Genomic DNA, 13,136 nt, shown 5'->3' with positions numbered 1-13,136 from the left:
CCTCTGGAGCGGAGGAAGGCGCCCGGCGGGGAGCCCGCTCTGATTGGCTGCCACTGACTGGCCCGGCGCAAAGCAGGCAGCGGCGCTTCCTACCTAAGAAAGGCAGCTGGAGGGAAAGCGAGAGAAGCCGGCTGCCTGAGAGAGAGAGAGAGGAGAGGAGGCAGCCCGTGGAGGAGCTTGAAGGTCTGCTCTGCGCGGGCTTTCTGGTCTCTTCATCTCAGGACAGCAACTTCACTGAAGCGCCGGAGGGGCGCGCAAAGTGTTAGATAGCAGCAGCAGCCGCGGCGGCTGAGCGGCTTTGACTTCTCTCCGCGGCGCCCGAGCGCTGGATAGTGAAGCGGGACGGAGCGAATGGTGGAGGCGGCGCGCTCTTTCCCCCCGTGCGAGACGCCCGCTTCGCCTCTACCCGGAGGAGACGAAGGCGCGAAGAGCCGCAGCGGAGCAGATGCAGCCGACCACGTGAGCAGCGGGGCCGCTGGACCATGGTGGGGGCGTCCGGGCTGCTCTCCCTGCAATGGTGAGACCTCGCTCCTCCTGGGCTGCCCCCTCGCGCGCCGACTTGTCCCATTCTCCCCAGTTGCTTTATTTCCGATCGCTTGTTTATTTTATCTCTGAATCTCTTTTCCAAAAAGGAAAGTAAGCCAGAGTTGCCTCTCCACCCCCCTCATGAGGACAGGCTCTGCCAGACTGCCTAGGGATGATGAGGTATTCTGCATATGTTCAGAGGCACTCTTGCGTCTACTAATACCGGTTTGCAGGGCTGAAAACAATCCCCTATTGGCTTGCACGCTGCTGATAGGTTTCCCGGAAGTTGTTACGGAGAGTCTTTCGAAGGCATGTTCGTACACGCACTATCGGGTGGTTCTGGGTAGCCTGTCTCCAAATAGTGCCTGGAAGTAATTTGCTAGAGCAGAGGACTCTTAAAAAGAAGGCAGCCTTCCTGCTGGAAAATATGACAATACCTGGGAAGCAGCCCAACGTAAATAATCCAGATCAGAGGAAATATAACCTTGGTCCGAAAGAGGGTGTCAAAAACAAGTTTCCTGTCCGTCCAAATGCGGCCACCGAATTAATAGCTAGGTGATGCTAGAGCGTTTAGGCGGTGTGCTAGAGGTAGGTAAAGGAACGTGTGGCAGAACTTTGAACTTTGCTTTATTATTGCTTTGTTTTGCTCCATAATTTCTTACCTGGTCATAGAGGGAAGTTCTGTATTGGCAAGGGGTGCCCCCCCCCGCGATGTAATAGATATCTTCTGAAGTAACGGTACGTTAGAAAGGTTTTTTCCCTTCGAAAGGAATAATAAAAGGCATGACTATCAAAAGCAAAAGTTTCCTGCCAGTGCAAATGCATACACTGACGAGTAACTAGGTGATGCTGCAGTATCTACGGTGTGTGTTAGTTATGTAAAGAGAAACGTGAAAAAGAGGGACCCGAGGTTGAACTTTGTTTGATTAGTGCTTTGCTCTGCTCTGTAATTACTTATAAGGAAGTTGTGTATTGGCAAGGGGCTGCCCCAGGTGATAATAGATAGTGTCTGATGTAATTTAGAAAGCTTTGATGATACAGTATTGCCCTTACTTCACTACAGGTACTACTGAATACTGGGCATGGTGCAAACAGATGTAGGATAGGCAACAAAGCACAAAAGTATCCTTTAAGAGGTAGAAAGTGAGAGGAGGAGGTGTGCAGGAACAAAGCTGGGGTGGGAGGTGGGCTCCTACCACCCCCAGCAGAAACTGAGAAGACTGGGATGGAGTGAAAGAAATGGGAAGGTAATGAAAGAGAAATGGGTGTAAAAATCTGAAATGAGTGAGGTCCAAATTGGGAACTTCCCATTGACATTTGCTGCTCCCATGTCCTGTATGCTTTTCTTATCTTTTATGGTATTGAGGATCACAGCATTGTGGAAGATGTTTTTTTTTTTACTTGGCAGAACAATGGATGGAAGAAAGAGCAGTGTATGCTAATGGAGAAGGGCTGCAGTTTCTTGGAGCTACCTAGGATTAAACTGCAGCAAAGTACTGGTAAATAACTCAGTGCAGTCAGTTTTGCCTTGCTGTTAAGCACAGAAAAGTGTGTGTGTGTATGTGTGTGTGTACATAATATATAGGGAGGAGGAGCCAGTTCATGAATGTGAGAAAAGGCACACAAATGAACTGAACTTAAAAATTCAACATAAAACACATTGGATTCAATAATATGCTGTACCACACAGCAAGGCAAGAAGTAGTCTTAGGTTTCCACTTATTAAGGGAGCAACTTTACCACCACAGGATTTGAGAACCATAGCTGTCATACTTTGCATGCACAATTATAGGATCATATAGCAAATGCAAATATGAATTAATGTAATTTGAAATTGCTTTGCAATTTCAAATCATTTTCGGTAAAAGTTATTTGCATTTTTAAACATGTAGTTTTGTAACCAGTTATCTGTGAATATAGATATAGTCACATAAGTGAAGGGATTATTTTAAGGCCAGGTGCACACATCACATTCAAATGACTTGTTTTTCCACCATGCCATTATTGTAGGTGTCCAGCTACACACATACACATTCAACTACTAATTTTTTCAAGAACAATTTTTGTTTATTTGCACTCACTTTTTAACTTTTTATTGATGCTTTCCTATAGTAATGGGTCTTTCAACATTACAGCATGATCCTGTGCATGTCTACTCCGCAATAAGATCCATTGAATTCAATGGTCATTTCTCATTAGTAAGTATAGGTTTGTCACCTAATTGACATTTTGATTATGCTTGGACAAGTGAAACAGCTTTTTTCTCTACTGAACTGATAATCAGCAGTAGAGAAAAGTGGAATTGGAAGAACATTTCTGGATATGTGCCAGGAAGGAATTTTCTGCTGAGCTCTGTTTGAATTTCCTGTGGATTGGTAGATGCTTGAAGGCTTAAACATATCTTATGTATCACAATTTCATTTTCTTTGGCTACTGCTAATGATGAGTAGATCTCTCCAGAATTTCCAGACTTGCATATCTAAGAGCAAGGTGTCACAGCCTTTCCTCAAACTACTTCCAGCTTAATACTCAAATCAGCACATAGTTAGATCATAGGACTTTAGCTGCTGTTTTATCTGACTGTCTGCTCTTTAAGTAGCTGCTGAATTAATATAAAACACTGTTCCTTCACTGCATAGGATTTTTCTATGACTCAAGGGGTATACTCAGTAGTTCTTTTAGCTTGCTGGCAGGAAAACTTGCTTCCCTCCCTCATGGTTTGCATGTCTGAAGAATCCAAAAGTTGTACAGTTTTCCTCACACACCATAACTAAGCAATAGGATGCAAACGTGATAAATAAATAAACCTCTGTAGTTACGTCACTATTGATTCCATTTTATAGACTGCGTTCACTGAAGCCCAGGGTAATTTAACTAAGGCTATCCCCCGAACTTGTGGCTGAATTGAGAGGTTTGAACTCAGACCCCATGGTTCCCAAGTCAGTGCACCAATGTACACTCATGCAAAGAGTCAGATAAAAAAAATAGGCTGACTTTTTGTGATAGCATGGGATGTAGAATTGTTGGGAGAAAAGGCAAGGAAGGCACAAAGATTTGAAGCTAGTACAAAGATAAGCACCATGGTGGCTTGTAATGAATCAGCAAGGAATATCTGTCCTCACAATTTTGTGAGTCCACTTATGCTTCTTCAGGTTTGGCCAGTTATTGAATTAATACCTCTGCTCATTTGATTTTTTTTCCCCAGTGAAAAATAACCACAGAGAAAGTCAACTTAAAAGTGACACTAGTTTACTATGCTATTAGCTCAGAGTCAGTGTGGACAATAAAAAGGTAAAGGGACCCCTGACCATTAGGTCTAGTTGTGTCCAACTCTGGGGCTGCGGCGCTCATCTCGCGTTACTGGCCGAGGGAGCCGGCGTACAGCTTCTGGGTCATGTGGCCAGCATGACAAAGCCGCTTCTGGCGAACCAGAGCAGCACACGGAAATGCCTTTTACCTTCCCGTGCAGAGTGGTACCTATTTATCTACTTTCACTTTTGATGTGCTTTCAAGCTGCTAGGTTGACCGGAGCTGGGACCGAGCAACGGGAGCTCACCCCGTCGTAAGCTAGAAAAGCCAGTGGCCTGACTTGAAATAAGGCAGCTTCCTGTGGCACTTCCTAGGCACATGAGTAGTTAATGGAGAACACTCTGTGAATGCAGCCTGTCTGGAGATTGAGCAGTGAAAGTGTATTCTGCTAATGGATCTTTCATTAGAGTTTGAATTATTGGAGCACTGGGGGAAAAATCTGGAAAGTCTTAATTGTATCTTTCTTCGGAGGCATCTTAAATAATCCTCCTGCAACTCCGAGTCACTGAAAAAAATCGAATGCCTGGGTATTGCAGCTGCTGTTCTGTAGCCAACATTAGATAAACCCCTCCTCATCTCTTTAGGCCTTGGTACCCAAACTAGGTCCACTGGAAAGGTAGAAGAAACCCCCTTGGAGCATATGATGCCACTTGCTTTAGAAACAAAGTTATTTAAAACTCTCTACGTCCTCTGGTTTGTGAGTGAGCCAGAGAGGGCTGTATCTCATCTTATGTGTTACTGTTACTGTTATTTATTACCCTCCTTTCAACCTAAGGTTACAAATTTAAAACACAAAATTTAAAAGAATTTAAAATAGCTAACAGCAGCACAGGTACTTAGTGTTTCATATGTGGAGTGTGTTTGTGTGTTTGTTCAGAAGTAGCAGCTTCACCTTCTGTTTACTTGATTACTTACTACTGTCTTTCACCTCCTGTGTTCACTGCTAGAAATTTCTGCAGGTTATCCATAAGGCAAAGGTGTGGCTCACCATTTGGCAATGGCTGGGATAACAGTGACTCTTGCTCCTTGGGAAATATGGAGGCCGTTTTTCTTGGTAAGGTTCCTGGGGCAGATGGAAAGGCTCCAAAGCTCCTTCATGGAATTGGCTGTAGTTGCATCTCTGATGGGAAAGCTGGTTGGAGTTAGTCTCTAATATAAAAAGCTTTGCATTCTGCAGGAAGCTGTGAAATACCAAAGGACAAGATGGGAGTACAAATTGTAAAACATCTTAGTGCTGGACCTAGGCAGCTGTTGGCTAATATTGTACACAGCATTTTTCAAGGTGAAAATACCAGTTAGTTCTACGCACCCTTGGTGTTTTCTCCCGAAAGGAAAACCATATTCTCTCTCTCTCTCTCTCTCTCTCTCTCTCTCTCTCTCTCTGGATAGTCTTATAGTGAGATTGTTGCCATGACGTTTGGTAGAAAAAGGGAAGCAATTTTTAAAATGTTTTACTGGGTGTTGGATTAAATAGTTGTTTACATTGTAATTTCTTTATGGAGTTTTCAGTGTGAGAATGTTTGTGTGCATACACAATATAAATCCTGGTTTTCATAACTTTATGAAATAACTATACTACTGGGAATAGGAGTTTCCCCTTTCCTTTCAATTTCAAATCTACTTATTATTTCTGAGCTTTTCATACATTTTTTTCCAGGTTGTTGTTGTTGGTGGAAATAGGGCTTTTTCTGTGGGGTTTTTTTGGGGGGTGGAATGGAAGTGCTTCCTTGCAAGACTTCCACTATGCCACCTGAACTTCCATACAGTGTCCCCTCTCCTCCCCTACTTGCAAGCATCCATCCCCACAATTTACCTTACAATAGCAGTTGCAGAAACTATACATATGTGTATGAGGCTGCTGCACTGCCCTTCAGTAGACCCCAAAGTTTTACCCACAGAAAGTACCCAGTGCAAAGAATCATTGGATGTTTGTTTGGAATTGTGGTTTACCAGGGCTTCCAGGTCCTTAGTAAGGATTGAGGATTTGTGCACCACTTCATAAGTATTGGAGGAAGGGGAAGGCAGTGGGCCAGCTTGGAATGGGCCAAAGTTATTTAGGAACCGAGCTGAAATTCAATGAGGTTTTGGCTCGGGTACTAAGGAACTTGAATCTCAAACTTTGGAAGTTTCCGTTTTAGAATCTAAGTTGGAAGAGACTTCCAGGTGAGCTAGTCCAGCCACCTTGCTGCTGCTGCTGCTGGAAATCCTCCCCTACAGTTCTACAACTCAGCAACATTGTGCCGCTTCTAATGGTGCCATGAGGTGTAGCTATGGTTTGTGACAACATTCTTACTCCCCACTCCAATCGCTCTAATCTCATTGTTTTCGATATTCATCAAATATTCGGATCCTGTCTTTTCTCAGAATCTATTTTGGTAACTGGTCTGAAATATAATTCCAACCTACATGAATAATGCTTGCTTGCTGTGGTTGAAATCCCTTACCTTGACCATGATTTTATTGAATGGCCTTGGGCAAGTCACTACTGGTAGCCAAGCCTACCGCACATACTTACTATGGATCTAAAATGCCCCCCCCTTTTTAAGGAAAAGCAGGAGGGGGATACAAATTTAAGAAAACAAAACCACACTCTTGCTTTCCCTCTTCATATTGCATTTTATGGTGATTTGTCTCTGGTTTTAGATTCCAGAGTTAGGGACGCATGCTTAAAAGTCTCTAGGTTGCTGGATGCCTGTTGGTTTAAAAAAAAAAAATCCTGATTCGGGTAGAAAGCCTGATTAAAGCAGATTTTATTTTAGTTTCACAGTAACTTGGTGAAGGGAAACTCATCATATGGAATTATACCTAGTTTTATTTTAGAAGCAACTAATGGAAATGATTATATTCAAGAACATGTTTGTGGATCAGCAATGGGATACAGTATAACATTTTGCATTTGTGGGGGAGAGAAAATAATGGAAACTGCCAGAACTACATTTTTTGTCCATTCTAGAAGACACTTTGTAACCTAGGATAGACCCAGGATTTATGTGTGTGTGTAGGGGGGGCAGGGAGAGAGCCTCAGTTTAAGTCTTCTTTATTATTTACTTAGGGGGGCAGCTGCCCTCCCTGCCCCCCTTGGCTAGGCCCATGGAAAGACCCCTTGGTGAAGGAAGAGGGGAAACCTGGATTAGATTGCTTTCCCCCCAAAGCAGCTGGTTCTGATTTGTTCACATTCTCCAATTCTATTAGCCTTATTGTTATACCAAATAATTTCATTTTAAAAGAGAAAATAGCCCTAAATGAATAAAAGTGGTTGCAGACACACGAGTAACAGTGGGAGACGCATCCACTAATGTACACCGAAAAGCAAATTAATTTGAAAGAAGACAAATTAGGCTAAGCCAGTTTTATATAATTAGGTGAACAATTATTGAAAATAATGGAAAATGTAATCAGCACTCAGCTTGCACTGTGATTAGGTGTTGAGGTAAGGAGGGGATGCCTATTAAACAGTTCAGCACTGCAGAATCTTAATGTGTGCCACAATGTTTCTGGTGCATATTTGAAGCATACAACAAAATTCCTTGCATTACTAGGATACATGTTGGGCTTACTCCTGGGACAGTGGGTTTAAGATTTATAGTCTTAAAACATGGAGGGGTGGGGTAGGGAAATTAAACTCCTAGGTACTAGCACCAGGGTTTTTGTTTTTTAAAAAGTACTGGCCCTCAATATATATATATTTCAGATTCCAGGTGTGGGGCTTATTTCACCCATGCTGAAACTCAAAACTTAAACCACACATGGGTCAAGAGATCTATCAAGAAGTTGACTTATATCTCCTCTTTGCTAGTTAAAACCTTGAGGTGCAAACTGACCTGGACCCTGCACTTTTTATCGGAGAGATGGAGAAGGGCAGAAAGAAGAGAAAGTGAAGGATGGAGAGAAGAATGAGGATTGAAAGATAAAAAGGAAGGGTGAAATGGAGGCAACAAGGAAGTGAATGGGGCTAAGGGGCTAAGGAAGAGACATGGGAAGTAAACCTGGCAAGGCATGGATGGGTGAAAATAAAGAGATGAAGAATAGAGGGAAATGGAGGAGGATTGTGTTGTACTCTGGCAACCCCAGAAATCCTACTCATGTGGCCTGGCCTACTGCTGCTGCAGGGTCTGTGCAGGTAAACCATAATGTTCAGTATTACCATTATTACCATCAATATAGCCTCAGTGAATATAAATAAAACTTCAATATTCATCTTGGGATAAACTCCCTCCCTACTTTTTAGGTCCCTTCCCCTACTTTTAGGTTGGTGATGGGCCTGGTATAGGTTGCAGTCCTAACCCCAGTTACCTTGGAGTAAGCCTGTTGAATTCAGTGGAATTTACTTTTGAGTAGACATGATTAGGATTATATCCTTAATTGTTTATACAGGATATAGGACACATATATTCTTTAGCAGATATGCAACTGAAGCTGGATATGCGACTTGCACAGTATTGCAGTTAGATCTATAAGCAAGCAACAATGTTAAACTCATGTTTCTAAGTCAAAGCCCAGGATTGTCCCTATGTCTCTAAGTAAAAAAACAAAAACAACATGTTGTGGGAAGAGGAGACTGAAGCTGCAAGGGCTGTATGCCTGGAAATGTTTGCATGTTCAGCCTTTTTCTTGGACAGCAAATTGCTTTGACATTTGTGGAGAAGGTTTATTGAGCGGGCATTATAATGATCAATTTTGGCTTCCTTCATGCAGTAGCATGAAACAGCCCAGTTAGATTTCATATGGATTCGATAAATGTTAAATGTTAGAGTAAATGCTTATTGAAGTGTCCTGAATCAAAAGCTGTTTTTACTGCCGCTGTGGTTCTTATCATAAAAACCTTAAGGGGGTTCTGACGCATGTGGTTTCATGATACCGCAGGAATGGGGTTTTCTGGTAGTTGCTTGTGTCTTGACAGTGCCATTATTTTAGGTTTCTTGCTTTTGGCTTTGCATAAATTGGAATCTATGATACAACATCTGTAACAAAAAGATATTCTGTAGAGCTTGCTAAAACTAGTTTAAATTGTCCTAAATTCTTTGGTTATGGGAGCATGGTGGGCATATGAGGCTAGGTGGATTTTGAATCAAATGCTCTGTGAGCATTTCAAGTATAACCAAGACCAATCACATAATTAAATACTTAACTTTCCCCTCAAAGACAGAATCTCTTTGAGCACTGAAAGTTCATGTACATGTGTGAAAGAATGGTAATTCCTGTACTTTGTGTTTTGTTCAGTTGCTATGAAATGGTTGCTTTTGGGAACCTTTGGGTCCACAGATGTTGTTGTACTACAGCTCCCATCCTCTCTGCTAATTGGCTCTGCTGGCTGGGGGTTGATGATGGTTTTAGTCCAGCATCATCTGGACGGCCCCAAATTCCCCCCCCATACCTGTTTTAGAAGATCTCCTGAAGAAGAGGGGCTGCAAGAGTTCATAAAAGCTTAAAGGTGCAAAGTTTTGCATGGAAGGGTGAAAAGTCTTTCCAGGAATGTTTGGCTTGCATACAACATGGACAGAGGTTCATCCTAGTTACCTTGCAGCTAAGTGGAGATAACAATTTGACATGTACCCACCCATTCTAATTGGCTAAACAGTTCAGAGAGGAACTGAAAATTATAGGGCCCCTGTTATGACTCTGTGTTAAGGGTGAGTCACCTGGATTGCATTATTCCATTATAATGAGAAACTTGAAACTTGGCAGTGTAGGAGAGGTGAACTTGAGCATGCTCCATGCTGCATTTGGGATGTAAAACAAAAAAAAAAGCTTGCTTTGGAAGAGTTAAAGGTGTGGTGAGCAACTTCAGGAAGCTGACAGATGTGTGCTTTTATTCACTGACTTTGGGGTGTGTAATGGATCTGCCCTAAGTCAGGGTATGGTCAGAAACCCCAGCGTGTTAGGAGTTAAAATTAAGCGTGTTAAGCGTGTTAGGAGTTAAGCATCTACAATATAGTAGAGGAAAACCACTCATATACCATGAGGATAATCTTTCACATTCTGCAAACACATGCAATCCATACTCTGGGGCCAACACTACAGTACCTATAAATGCTACTATCTGAAGAAGTGTGCATGCACACGAAAGCTCATACCAAGAACAAACTTGGTTGGTCTCTAAGGTGCTACTGGAAAGAATTTTTATTATTTTGTTTTGACTATGGCAGACCAACACGGCTACCTACCTGTAACTATAAATGCTACTGTTAAACATAAAGTATTAGGTTCTTAACACTGATGCATTTTCATTATTGCTGCTAGCCAGTAGCATGTGATCATTGGACTAGGGAGACTAGGTTAGTCCCCTAAATGTTCCCCTGGCATCTCCATCTCAAAGCCTGGGAAACTTCTGTCTGGCTTAGCAAGAGATACATGGTTCTCGTACATGTGACACCAGGATGTCACAACGCCCCCATTGCTCTCAGAGGATAACACCTCTGGCCCTAACTGTTCCCCTATGAAAAATTAGTCCTTTAATTCTGCCGAAGTCACAGCTTCTGTCTGAGCAGCAGCTGTATTTTCTGTGGAGAAATGTACAGAAATCATCTGAATCTGTGGAAAGTTCTTCATTCCTAAAACCTTTGTTTCAATAATGTGAAGCATTTGTCAGGCACCATCCCACTCATGTGAAATTCTTTGACATTTTATTATCTCAAGGGATTAAAAATGAACAGCAAATGACCTGTAATTGACGTAAGTTTAGTGCCATGAAGATTGAGATGTGATAATGTGCTCCTAGATGCTGCTCCTGGAAGCCAAATCTAGAAGACTGTTGTCTGCCCAGAAGAGAGAACTTTAAGAGTGGTGGCTGGATATCTGCAGTGTGACATTAATCAGGCTTAACAAGGGAGATGGAATAGTCAGAAAATATTCATTTGTTTCCCATCTTTTCCATGATCTTAATGTTTGCTGTCTAGACCTGCATTATATATAGAAGGGAAAGCAAAGTAGGGAGATGACTTTTTGATACTGAATGAGTCATGTAAATTATATGCCCTCGTACTTGAATGAGGTAGTTCCTCTGACTTGGTGGGTAACAGACATGGTGGCAAAACAGATCAAAGGCCAGCAACATGTGCTAAGTCCCAGAGTCTCTTGACTGTTTATGGCAACATTTGTGCTACATTTAGAACCATATTCATTTGCTCAGGTTTTAAGAAATATTTGAAATCGGCATTGATTGAAAACTATGTGTGTCTTCTTCAGCTTTTGTAAAAGCAATAGCTTGACAATTATTTTTGTTAAAGATCTTTGGACCAAGTGGAACCTGGAAGAATATGGTTTTAAGTATGACTGGACAGAAGCTGCACTAGAGCACAGTTCCCATGTGGCCTAGGTGCTTCTGCACCCTAACATCTCTACTGTACCTATCTTCTCAGAAGTACTGTATATGCTCAGCCTTTAAATTAATGAATGTATGCAAGGATGCCTGGAGATTCCAGTACAGCTTGAGCATCCTTTGTTTACTTTGACTCTCAGAGGCTTTGTTTTCTGTGTGGATGCCCCTAATGGCTGGGCACTGCTTGCTCAATCCCCCCCTCCCATTTCTTTGCTTGACATTTTATGAGGTCTCAATAGATAGAGAATCGCAGATTGCTCAGGTTTTGCAGCTGATTGGAGGCAAACAACCAATTAAATCCAAGGTAAGAATAGCTTCGCAGCACAGCTGCTTGATGCTGTTCTGGTGCCCTCTGGCTACATGCTGTGCACACAGTTAGACAAAGGGAACATTGAGAAGAGCAATAAACTAATTTCAAGTTGGTGCCAGTATTTAACTGCTTGTGCACTATAGTGAGAGAGAAGAAAGCTAGCTGACAGGAAGCACATTGCTGCAGCAATACCAGCTTTGGTCCTTTATTCATCAGCCTTCAGTGACTGTACTAAACTCCTTACACCCTCCTGCTGAAGTTCATGCATAAGCAGCACTTTGCTAGATGATACCCCTAAGCAAGGTAGGTAATTTGCATCGCGTTCGTACAGGCTTAGGACGTTCAACTCTATCTTGCTTTCCTCTGGGACACACTAAGCAAATTCAGTTTATTTTTACTAGTGCTGTAGGAGGGATACTTCCATATTCTAAAAAGAGGGGGTTTTGTATGTTTTTAGTGTCGCTGAGAATTTCATCTTAATAGGATCGAAAATCTTATTTGACATCTTTATGCTTTCCGTTTAGTCTCTCCAGTCAGTTAAAATTTCATGACATGACTGTGTTTTTCCATTAGACAATTTTCAATCACTTAAATGTTAAGATACATTATTTTGAGAATTTTCACATGAAATCCAGTTTTGAAACAGTATTTTGGGATATATCAAAAACACAGGTGCTAAATGGGTGAACTAATGTTCATCTTGCCCTTGGATCTAGTCCTTGGGTAGCACTTGCATTGAAATTTGGTTAGTTGTTGGCATTCCCATGTGGTCACCAATGTTGATGCATGGAGTGCTGGAGACATAGTGTATTTTGGTATATTCTAGTGCAGGGTTGAGGTACCTCGGGACTCTCCCCAGGCCATAACCATCATTGGTCCTGCTTCATGCCCTCCTGGACTGTTTATGCCTGACTACAACACATACCGGTAATTGAACTGTGATAATACCTTTTGCTTGCCTGGATGGAGAAATATGCATAATACAGAGACTTGGTTCCTTTAGTGGGATTTCCTACTGTGTGCACATGTCATCTGTGCTGAAGGAACTGCAAAGGCTGTTGGCTAGCTACTGAACCAAGTTTAATGTGCTAGTTCTGGTCTATGAAGCCTTAAGCAGATTGGAACTAGGATATCAGAGGGGCTGCCTTCTCCTGTATAGACTGCTTAGGTTGCTATGCTCTGTGGATGAGGCCCTCTTGACTGTGCCACAACCTACAGCTCATTGGATGAGAGTCCAGAAGAGGGCCTTCTCCATTGTGGAGTGCTTTCCTTGTTGATACCAGGTGGGCACTGGCCATGGGTTTCTGTCATAAATTGAAGGCATACCTGTTACCTTAAGAGTATCCATGACTGTTGGTACCAGTCCCCAGTGTCATTAATTACTGTAATGTTTTTGCTGATCACTATTGATATTTAAAATTATTATTATTGAGCATTGCTGTGTGAGATGTACACTGCTTTGGTATTTCCTTTATAGATGAAAAGTGGTATGAAAATATTTTAAATAGATAGTGGTATGTGATGAAACCTTTTTATTCTTGTGCAGTTGTTGCTCCACTCCCTTTTGTTTCCTGAGCAAAACCAAAACTGGCACGTGGGCCCTGGCTGTCAACTCAGAAATGTGTGTCTGCACCTGAGAGAGGCTTGCTATCCTCGGTCCAGTGGGACACAGCT

General features: G+C 42.2%; 1 protein-coding gene across 5 annotated transcripts in view; it reads left to right on the top strand.

The window, feature by feature from the left end:
- Positions 1 to 283: 283 nt before the first annotated feature.
- HTR4 (5-hydroxytryptamine receptor 4) overlaps positions 284 to 13,136 on the top strand; it is a 155,381-nt gene continuing 142,528 nt past the window's right edge. For 2 of the 5 annotated variants that reach the window (XM_033139882.1, XM_033139883.1), the window contains exon 1: positions 284 to 517. The gene's annotated coding sequence lies outside the window, so the exon portion shown is untranslated. Of the gene's footprint in view, positions 518 to 11,258; positions 11,766 to 13,136 lie in introns of those variants that run through there. The other 3 variants (XM_033139881.1, XM_033139878.1, XM_033139879.1) reach the window with 3 other exon arrangements.

This window comes from Lacerta agilis, chromosome 2 (assembly GCF_009819535.1).
Source record: "Lacerta agilis isolate rLacAgi1 chromosome 2, rLacAgi1.pri, whole genome shotgun sequence".
Lineage (NCBI taxonomy): Eukaryota > Metazoa > Chordata > Lepidosauria > Squamata > Lacertidae > Lacerta > Lacerta agilis.
The sequence above is the reverse complement of the archived record's forward strand: the minus strand, read 5'-3'. Positions and strand labels throughout refer to the sequence as shown.